The 10,860-nt window shown below is 37.7% G+C and overlaps 1 long non-coding RNA gene across 2 annotated transcripts in view; it reads right to left on the bottom strand.

The window, feature by feature from the left end:
- Positions 1 to 10,860, bottom strand: part of LOC310896829 — a 61,151-nt gene that overhangs the window by 14,214 nt on the left and 36,077 nt on the right. The window lies entirely within an intron of this gene.

Raw genomic sequence — 10,860 nt, 5'->3', positions numbered from 1 at the left:
TTTCATTATATCTTAGACAACAGCCTACAAAAGCCCTACAGTTAAACAGCATTTAAGATATGATTTACTTGCACATATTTTCCCATTTCTATTATGTCTCTCTTTTCAGAAGTTACCTGATCTGTTTAGTTTCATTTCTGTTTTACCTATCTGAAGCTGTCGATTCTCATGTCTATCATATTATTATGTATTACTGTTGGTTTTGCCAGTTGTCACTATGAATGTTTTTTTCTTGGTAACACAAATGAAGATCTAGAAATCTGTACCGTGCATAAAGTCAGATAAAGTTTCTTCAGACACTTTCCAACATAACTAATAGAACATTATTTTATAATCTTTTTTTCAAATGAGTAACATCATTTTGAGGGCACTTAAATGAGGGAAGGTTGCTACCATCAACAAAGTTTAGAACACCTGTTCTTTAAAATGAGGTCTAAAAGGAGATATAATAAAGCTAGCTATCAGCGGGCACAAATTTGTACATGGGAGTTACAAGTGGACCCAGAAAATATAGGTTAATGACAGAATACTGAATGACTGTGGCAAAATAAAATTAATAAATAAAAAGAAGAAGAAAGCACGGTAAAGAAAAACAAACCCAAGAGTACTGAATGCAAGAAGTGAACATGTGCTAAACAATGACTGGAGTTTAAAGATTTTTTTCTGTATTTTTCTGTACATTCTGTATATTTTATGTACGATTTCATAAAAACATGCCTTTGTTTGATATGATTGTCTGAAAAAAAATCAATTACGTCATAATGGACCATCTTGAAATACTTTACCTAAGTAAAAGAATGAATCAATTTCACAGTTAGAGTACGCTAACAAAATTAATCTTAATTCATTCCCAAAAGCTCTTTGAGGCCTGATTTTTTTGAAGTGTTTTCTCTCTCTTACACCTACTGCCTGTAGACTCATGAGCCACTGGAATAAAAATGCCTGCTGAAATGAGTATGTTTTTCTTGAACTGAGATTTTCTAGCATGAAACAAAGTAAGGCCGCCATGTCACTGTTTAATTATTCAGCCCTTAAGCTGTCTGTTAAAGTTCAGTGTAGTTACTGCCAGAGGGGATAACTTTAGTGGTCTAAACCTCTGGTCTGAACAGACATCCTGGAACCATAAGGTTCAAATATTGGCAGAACAGAGCAAGTTCTTCATCCTTCTGTGGTAGCTGTGTTTTACTGCTACACAGTTTATTGAGAAGGGGTCTTTAAGCTGTGTCCTTAAAACCCAGAGCTCATGTGAAAATTAAAACTCCCATGCTGCTTTCCATAAGACCATGAGCCTGTCCCAGTGTCGTGGGCCAAAGTTTCCCATTCATCCACTGCTGTGTTTTATGCTGCTCGTTTGTCGTCATTTACTGCAGGGATGGCTGCATTTCAGCAACACTGTACTGTGAAAAGAAAAGCACTGTGGGAGCCTTTGTGATGAAAACTGCTATACTGAAGTAAATCACAATTATCATTAACACATACGTGAGCCACTTTAAATACATTCTGTCCAGACCACAGTCAGATCCACTAAAGACTAATCAAATTACCTACAATTTATAATCCTCAGCTCACTCTGCAGAGCTTGGGGATTGTTTAGTACCTCATGTATTTAATGCTCAAGCCCTGCGGTGATATTACCTATTATCATGATTTAATACTGATCAATGCCCTCCTATTCCTGGCAATAACAACTATTAGTTAAAGAGGATACTATACTTTAGGATGTACTGTAGGATACTAAAGAGTATACTGTAAATATATTTGGAGCATTTCTTGCTAATTTTTGTGTTAAAGTTCTGTTGGTTAATATTCTTGTATGCTTTATATACACATTATTAACTGCTTTCTGGCTGAAAGTATATTCTGTCCCAATGAGGATATTTTCTATGTGCCTATACATGAATGATATGTATAGATGAGTCTGCTGACAAATAAATATTTAGAAGAATATGTCTGTGCATATACAAGTGCATACACATGTGCATACACAATGTCCATAATGCATTTATACCAAATAAATATGAGTCCACGTTAAGTACTTCACAGGCTGTATGGTCATGGGTCAGTACAAGCAGTGCAGAAACAACCTCTAGGGTGGACAGCAGGAGACATTCTGCACTAGCAGTGCTATACAACTGTGTTTGTGAAAGGGGAAATGAAGCCTTCCAAATTAAACTGCTGTAAAGTTTAGATAGGCAATATTCAACTACCAGAGTTGAACTTGGCTGTTATTCTGAGACCTTAATCCTTACTCTTGCATAAGGTCCTGTCTGACCTTTACAACGATAAATGGCTTGTTTCTGGTTGTACATCTCATTCAGAAGATAATAATGTTCACCTTGCACAGTAGTGCTCTGCCACAAAAACTTTAGCTAGATGCTTGCCTGTTCTGACTGCTTCTTGTAGCTCCACAGCTGTGCTTTGGTTTGCTTACTTCCAGTCAATTCACCATTTGCTTCACTTGTCATCCCTGATGGCTTCAGAAAGTCCAAACAGACACAAAGCTGCTGTCAGTTAGCTATTACAGGAGCCTGTTACAGGAAATGGTATGTGATAGAAGAGCTGACAACAGCTTTTACAAAGCACAGGAGTTCTCATCACACAGAACTGAGTCAGAATAATATAGGTATTGACTGAATCTACCTTATCCAAGATAAAAAATAAAAATAAATAAATAAATAAATAAGCTTATAAAATAGCTTGAGTGAAAGAATGGGGTAATGGAAAGTCCTGCCAGAACTAAAGCTTTGCAAAACTGTGTTGAAGAAGTGAAGGGAACTTTAACAGTGCTCTGCTCTGTGTCTTCAAGTAATGAACATCCATGAAATTAAGACAGAAAACATACTTATTTTCTCATAGCAGCAGATTCTGGAACATATCCAAAATAGTTTAGGTGTAGGGGCATATACCTTGAGACTGCATTATAATAATTATCAGAGAAGCTACTCATTCTGAAACTGATACATGCAAGCTGTGCATTCTTTCAGAGGAAAAGGAGAAAACATGGAAGACTTCCCAGATAATGAGAGTGGATGAACCAATCTGCTAACACGAGGAAGAGCTTGTAGAGCTTGTGACAACTGAAAAGTGATTTTGGAGCCTGGAGCAAAACACCCAAAACACCTTTGATGAACTCATGTCAACACAGACTGATTTCACCAAATCACGGTTAGCCTGACCCTTATATTGTTTCTAAAACACAAACATAAACTTAATGATAAACTTGATGACAAACTTAATCTCACCAGATGAAAAGACCTGAGTCAGAACTGCACATGCCCAGAGTATGGTCACTGGACATTTACAGATTCCAAAACATTCAAAGGCCTGATGTTGCTCCACATGCTTACAAGCGTGATCCATTGACCTTAGCAACATCACAACGTTTCTCATTTTTCTAATGACCTTAGGAATAAAATAAAAAGTAATATTAGAATTTACACAGCCCTTATATTCCTGGAAAGCACTTGGCCAGCACAGCTGTTTCCAGTACCTGAAAACAACCCAACGGGAACAAAACTTTTTGGTTAGCAGAATGAGCCTGGCTCCCAGTATGGGAGATCTGCATTCATTTCTCAGCTCTAACACTAATACTCGGTGTGTTGGGCAGCCCAATACCACATTCCTTTTTAAGCTGGGGAAAAAAATTTCTCTCCTTCTTTACCCCTATTATTTTCCTTGCTTTTTACATAAGTTTACCACCTGGACTGTAATCTCCAGGGACAGAAAGAGCATGTTTCGTGCTAGTGCAGTGCAGGGCAGAGCAGAGCCTGTTTGTACTCCTGTAACAAACAAGAACACAACTGAAAGGATGAAGATGATACATTTTCAACTTAAATCAACAACCTCACTAGCAATGCCTCCAGGAACATTTATCCACTGCCAGTAATTCCTCTTACCTGCCAGAATCTGTTCCACTGAATCTGGAAAGTGTTTCTTTCGAACTGGATGGACTGTGGAAATGCCTATTTGCCTATTTGCTACATCAAAACTCTTGCTCTTTTGAACTGGATGTGTGAAAATAAACAAAAAGATCAAATAAACAAAAAAAATTTTGAATGTTACATGTGTATGCTTTTTTTTTTTTTTAACAACCCTACCACCAGAAAAACTATCACATATTCCTCACTGTTTGATTACAAGACATCACATCTCAACTGACCGTTCAGGAAGGTTGCCCTAGGTACATAATGTGACTATTAAAGAGTAGGACATATGACAGCACTTTCACAACCACAACATCTTGTCAAAAGTATTTGTAAGTGCCCCTTCCTTAAGAAGAGAAAAATATTTATACAATGAATGGTGAAAATTCTCTATTTTTCAGAAATATCTTGATTCACAGTTTATTGTGTTAAATTTTTTCCTAAATTTACTCACTACTCTGGTCATTGTATCAGGCTGTCCCGCTCCGCTGCAAGGCTAAGCTAATAGTTTATGAAGCTGCCATTCTCCACAATGGCTAGAAGGAGGGAGAAGGAAAGAAAGGGGAGCCAAGAGCTGAGGAGAAGGATGTAGTGGAATGAAAGATGATCAGGGAAGGGAAAGGGAGAGTCTGTTTTGTTAATGCTGTTCTGGCCACCTCTCATGTCTTCCTCTTGAATTTTTTAAGTTCTTCAGCTGCATGTATTTAGTTTTCTGGCTGCTTTTGTTTTTTGGCTACCCAGCCTCTCTCTTTGCATCTACTCACTTTTTTTTTTCTTTAAGAAATTTTCTTAAACTTTTCCGGCCACGTCTCTCTCACATTGTGTGGCCGCTTTTCTTAGCTTCCTTGCCAGGCTCTTAACCAGGGCTTCTTGACTTAGACCTCCCCCTACTGCTAGATGCTGTTATCAAGCTTCAGAAAACTGCAACATAATATGGGCATACAGTATCAAACATACTTACACAGGCAGTGAGGTATTTCATCTCCACTGTCAATGCATGGTGATGGGAACTGATTTGCCTGGCCCCTTTCTGATCTAACAGATCACACAACAAAACTCTGGAGAAACCAAGTCCCTCAGAAAGCTCTACCTCTCCTGACAAATCAATACACAACAAGGGGTAGAGCAGCCAAGGCAAGACAGTTCCTAAAACACCCTCGGTGCCGGGGCAGAGGCCTTCAGAGTGCAACATGAGGTTCAAGGTGGCACACTCCAGGTGCTTTGCTATTGAGTTCCTGGGATCCGTGCTCTAGTCTAGGTGTACAAGCTCGTGTAGACACATGCATTTATCCATCAATTAGCCAATTTATCTATAGCAGTTTTGAGGTTGTATAAAGTAAGGTCTATTCCTGTGATCCTTAGATATCTATATAACACCTCTGTAGGCACTTTATATGCCCATCTGTATACAGAGTCTCAGAGTAGGAAAATGGGAATTATGAAATCAAGAGTATAGAACTGGTTCCTGTAGCACCACCTCATAACTCCAAAAGAATGCAATTCACCAATGTAATTAAATACAGTCTTAATCTTAAACATACACTTTGGCATGAGAATGGCACTGTTTATTTCACTTGTAATATTTGTTCTGAAGTGCAAACACTGTTCCTATTCCTATTCTAATGAAAGCAGCATAAAAACCATTTGTCCGTTTGGGAAGGATAACAAGAAAAGAGACTACAATGCCAAAAAGTTACATACATACATTCAAGTACATAATGGCAAATACATCCCAGAACGGAGAAAGGAGTGAGACTCCTCACTGCAGTGTGTGTAAAAAGAAGGCAAGAAACGGCTCAGCTCTGAATTGCTTGTTCATCAGTGCATATTCACAGACACACTAAACACATATATTTTTTATGACTTGTACTGAGGATCTAAAGCATCAAAGGGTTGGATTGTCCTTTATTGCTCCCAATTCATTCTCCAGGTCACTTAGCCAGAAAGCACTTTTAAAGCCTCAGTGGCTCTGCAGCAGAGTGTACTCTACACAAGTCTTCTGCATTCATCAATACAAAGCCCTGGCCTGGGTGACTCCTGAAGAAAGCAGGGGCCCCTCCTGAGGAGCTCCAAAGCTCATCAAGCTGCTCTTTCAGTCTGGAATATTCCTAAAACCCAGTCCTGCTCTTACCAATGTCAGAGGCCAATAACCTTTTGCAACCATGACTGAACCTTTGGATAAAAATATTAATATATTTTAGAGGTCTGCTTATATCATTTGATCTTAAAGAACTAGCTAGCTGTACATTATAAACAAAGGAGTCCTTCTATATACCCCTGAAGGTCAGCTACTTCTTGGACGGTCCTTAAAAGAGGCTTAACAGCATACTGAAAAAGGAAGTAAAAATGAGTACGTCAGCTGAAATCAGGAAACTGGAGAATATTGGTAGAATATAATTATTTAAACTGGAATTCCTCCAGAACACTGTGATGGTTATAAATCTGGATATTCTTGTAAGTCTTGTAAATGACTGAAACTCAGATGTGATAAATTATTCATCCATACAGTGGGATAATTTTTGAACACTGCAGTGCAAATTAGAGTGCTTACATATTACAAAGACTTGTATGTATAACTTTCTTCTCTTGCAATTCCTTTCTTTTGGCACTGCAGACACTCTTGCAGACAGGAAATTGAGCCATCAGTCCCCCAAAAGACCTACAATCTCAATAGACAAGAGAAGATAAAAGATGGAAGAAACCAAAGAAAAGCTGAATTCAGGGAATTTTATGAGGTTTGTTGTTTATTATTTGGTTTAGCTGTCTTATGATAGCAGCAATGGGGATTGTACTTAGCTATAGCTATAGTTCAACTCTCCTTATTCCCTTCAGAAATTAACCTCTCCAAGTGAGTCAACAAAGATGCGTTCCTTTAAAGCTAATTTGTACCAAAAAAAAAAAAAAAAAGTGTGTGGAAAAAATCACTGACAAAAAAAAATGAAAGTGAAATTTTACATGAAAAAGAAAAATACAATTTTTGTTGTAGTAGTTTTTTTGTTTTCTTGTTTTTTGTTTTTTGTTTTTTTGCTTTGTTGTTGCTGTTGTTTTGCTTTGTTTTGTTTTCATTATGGTGAGTGTTCCCTAGCTTTTTTGTCAGTTCGAGTAAATTAGATTAACAAAGGTTTCCTGAGAAGACATTTTAATTATCTTGGGACTGTTCAGCTTTCACCGTTCAGGGACTGCTCAGCCAGCAGATGAGAGGATGAGGCTGCCCTCAGCACAAGGGCACTGACAGGCAGATGTGGATAAGCTAAGAGCAACAACCAAGTCAGCTGGCACCAAAACATCCAGAGGAGGTGTGTCAGCACCCTGAGGCCAACACCTTGGTACCTGTAGCTCTTCCACAAAAATAAGGGAGCCTTGGTGGTATAAAGGATGGAGCTTGGTAGAAGAGATAATGGGTGTCCTGGACAGAGGACAGAACACCTATCTCAGCTGGGGTAGCATGACCTTGGAAATGTTGAAAAAAATATATATCTCAAAGCAAAATATTTCAGGAAAGAAAAATCTGGAGAAATTTGCAGTCTGACACTGGCCCTTGAAAACAAGTTTTGGGAGTCAGATCTGTGGGACAAAAAACAGAAGGAAGTCCCAAACGCCTCTTGCAGTTCATCCATATAGCCATGAACAGTCATTTCCTGCCCCTTTGTACATGTGCAGCAGGATGAGACACTGTTTCTAGGTTTAATTCTACAAGATGTTTTTAAACTCTATTAAGGAAAACAAACTTCTAATGCACATTTCTACCAAATCAAACAAGTCCATTGAACTCTTAGCAAAATATATGGATTTTAGCATTGTTTATCTATGTGGAGTTTAAAGGCACTTCTAAGTAATTTTGTACAATAAAAAACAATAAATACTTCTACCCAAGCTAAAGGTCTCATACTGGATACGTCTTTCAGACAGCTGATCCAACTCTATTCTGCCAGCAAAGTGTCATTAAGGAATTTTTTTTAACATGCTGAAATGCATCTATCCCCTTGTCATTCCAAGGCCAGTCCAGTTTCCATTGAAGCTGATGGACAGATTCCCTTTGATTTCCATAGAGATTGGCTTGTTTCATGTTATATTGCATGGCAAAGTTATTTTACTTTCCATTGAATAGAGACTGTGGTTCCAGTGCTGCTACTCTGACTTAGGGAAATTGGCATTCATCTCATGCTAAACACCACTGGCTTCACTTTTCTCTGACAAAGACACAAATTAGGAAGTCAATCTATGTACAGTTGTACAAACAAGAAGAGAGGAAGACCTTTCTATTCATTGAAAAAGGAACCTCACAAAGTCACAAATTCTAAAAATTTTTATTTTGTATAATTTATGGTCAAATATTAAGTAGATGTTAATTAATATCTTAACTCCTTTGTTTTAATTATAATCATTTAAAATTAGAATTTATTTTAGGAGATAACAGTGTCACAAAAGGTGTTCTAGGGGCAGAAAACCTGTTTACCTTTCAATGTTGAAGCTGAAACACTTAATGAGGGAACCTCATGAAACAAACATTGCCAAGAGCTCTGAATTCCACTTATTGTTCAGATTTTCCTCACATTTATTCTTACAGGCTTTTCTAATTTTCCTATTAATATATATTTTGGGTTCTTCTCAGCTTAGATTTCCTTAAAAATTAAGACGGCATGTCAGATTTATATTATTCTTTTTACTTTCCACATCAACAAATTCCTGTCATTATAAGTGAAAGACTGTGATTCACAGCTATAAGAAAGCATAAGATGAAGACTAGAATAAGAAGAGAAAGAGCAGCATTTTGCAGCTGGACATGATCTTTCCTTCAGCAACATAAATCTATTTTCACATCATTTCTATATAGATACAGATACTAAAAATCAAAAGAAAAGGTGGGGGTGATTTTGTGACTGATTTGCACAGTTCAAATGGAGAAAATGGGCCTATGTGTTCTGTTCATTTCCACTAAATAATGCCTTAAGAAAACAAAATCCTTTTGAAGTTTATTCTCTGTACTGGTTTTAAAGTTCAAGACCCTTAAGAGACGCTGTGTAAGCAGCAACCATGTGAACAGATTGTTCTTGAATGAATGCAAAGTCAGTGCTTCTTTCCATAACTGTTTCTTGTCATATTGCAAGATTAGCTTTGAAAGACGTTGAAATGGGACTGATAATGGTTATCACTGGAGTCTCCTTGATGACCTAAGTATACATTTAGTGGTTTTGCTTCCTGTGCAGTGGGTAACTACATAAATAAAATAAGCTAGATACCAGGCATGATTTTAATGTTCTGCTTTGCTGGCAGTGTCACTAGGAATGCAAATGATGATTAAACAGATATAAGCATTGCACTGTCCAGCTCTGGTGTTTCTCCTTCCAAGTTTGGATTGTCGCATCTCTGTAGGGCAGTGTGGGAAAACAGGAGTCATTCTGAAGAAAGGCAAAGGATTTTAGTCTCCAAGACTATGATTCTATGATTCTTTTATAACCACTGCATTCACATACACATTTAATAATAATAATAATAATAATAATAATAAACACTCCTGAATAGGCCCATTCTAGAACAGCCCTTGTCACAAAGAGGAAACACCATGGAAGCTGTGCAGATGATGTGGCCAAGGATCCCAGAACACATTGAACTGCAACTGAAGGTGCCATTAAGAGAGGGATTTTTGACACTTCTCTGAGCTTAGGCCACTTGACTGCACAATTACTCTCACAGCTGTAACTCTTCTCTACCATCTGCGGGAACATTCACCCAAGAAAGGCCACATCTGTGCAATGTAGCTGCAGAAGGGTCTATGTCTGTTTATACCATCACACTGACAGGAATAATCCAAGTCCAAAGACTCATAGATTCTTCAGGTGTGAAAGTTACTAGGCAAGTGTGATTTGTAGATTTATCATCAAAGGATAAATCTGCACTGCAATAAGAAGCTGAGGACAAACAATACTCTTGCTTAGGACAGTAAATAGAGGAAGGAAAGTAAACAGAGCTGTCTGAAGCACTCATTTGGTTTTCTTCAAGTTCTTTTTTTTCTTCAGTCTTTTTGGTGGACATAAGAGATCTAAAAACTGCTCGTGGAGGCCTACGGTGTCTGGCCTCAGGTTTCACCCCTGGTGTTTCACTACTGCAAAAGAGGGAGTGTTTTAAAAGCCCTAAATGTTGCCCTCCACCAGAATAGAGACCATGAAAACATGTCAGTAATTGCTTAGTCACAGATTAAGTTGCCCTAATTCCTTTCTGGACTACCTCAAAATAAACAAATTTTAATGAAAAGTTCAGCTTTCTTAACACCATTAGAGACAAATGTATCTGTGAATCTGAACCTAAATTCTGATGGAGATTACAATTTAGCAAGAACTTCTAATCATTCAGGTACAAAACCCTTCAGTTTTTAAATCTGCAAATATTAGCATGTTTATAGCTTTTCCAAAAGCAAACAATTCCAGGAAAAAGAATAAGCAAAGGGTTGCTGTAAGCAAGAAGCTGCAGTCTTTCAGGAGCCTCCGAGTCTGTTTATGTGTGTGACGTTGTGGAACATGCTGTGAATTATAATTGACAGTGCAGACTGTAAAATTATGGTCCCTTTCTAATTGCTGTCTCTGTACACTTGAGACATGAGGTATCATTTCTCAGGAAAATGCATTTCTCATCCTTTTAATCTGGAACCACTTTCATGTCCAACATAGGCTCCATTACATGCCAGTAGAGTCTACCTCTTCCATGAGGATGATGTCCAGATGTCTCTGACTTACTGTCTGGGGTCCTCATGGGACAATAGATAACAAACACTCGAGCCCAGAAATTTATTGTGAACGCAGAAGTATGACACCAATAAAACAAGTTTTAAACTACTCAGATATTTCTCAGGGCTGTTAATAATATATTGTAGTGATAACCAATCTCATTAGCCACTTGGAAAACTATATGTTACTAACCTACCACAAAATGCAATTTTTCC

The sequence above is a fragment of the Anser anser genome, assembly GCF_964211835.1.
Source record: "Anser anser genome assembly, chromosome: 3".
In the NCBI taxonomy this organism is placed as follows: domain Eukaryota; kingdom Metazoa; phylum Chordata; class Aves; order Anseriformes; family Anatidae; genus Anser; species Anser anser.
Note: the sequence above shows the minus strand (reverse complement) of the source record. Positions and strands in the feature narration are given on the sequence as shown.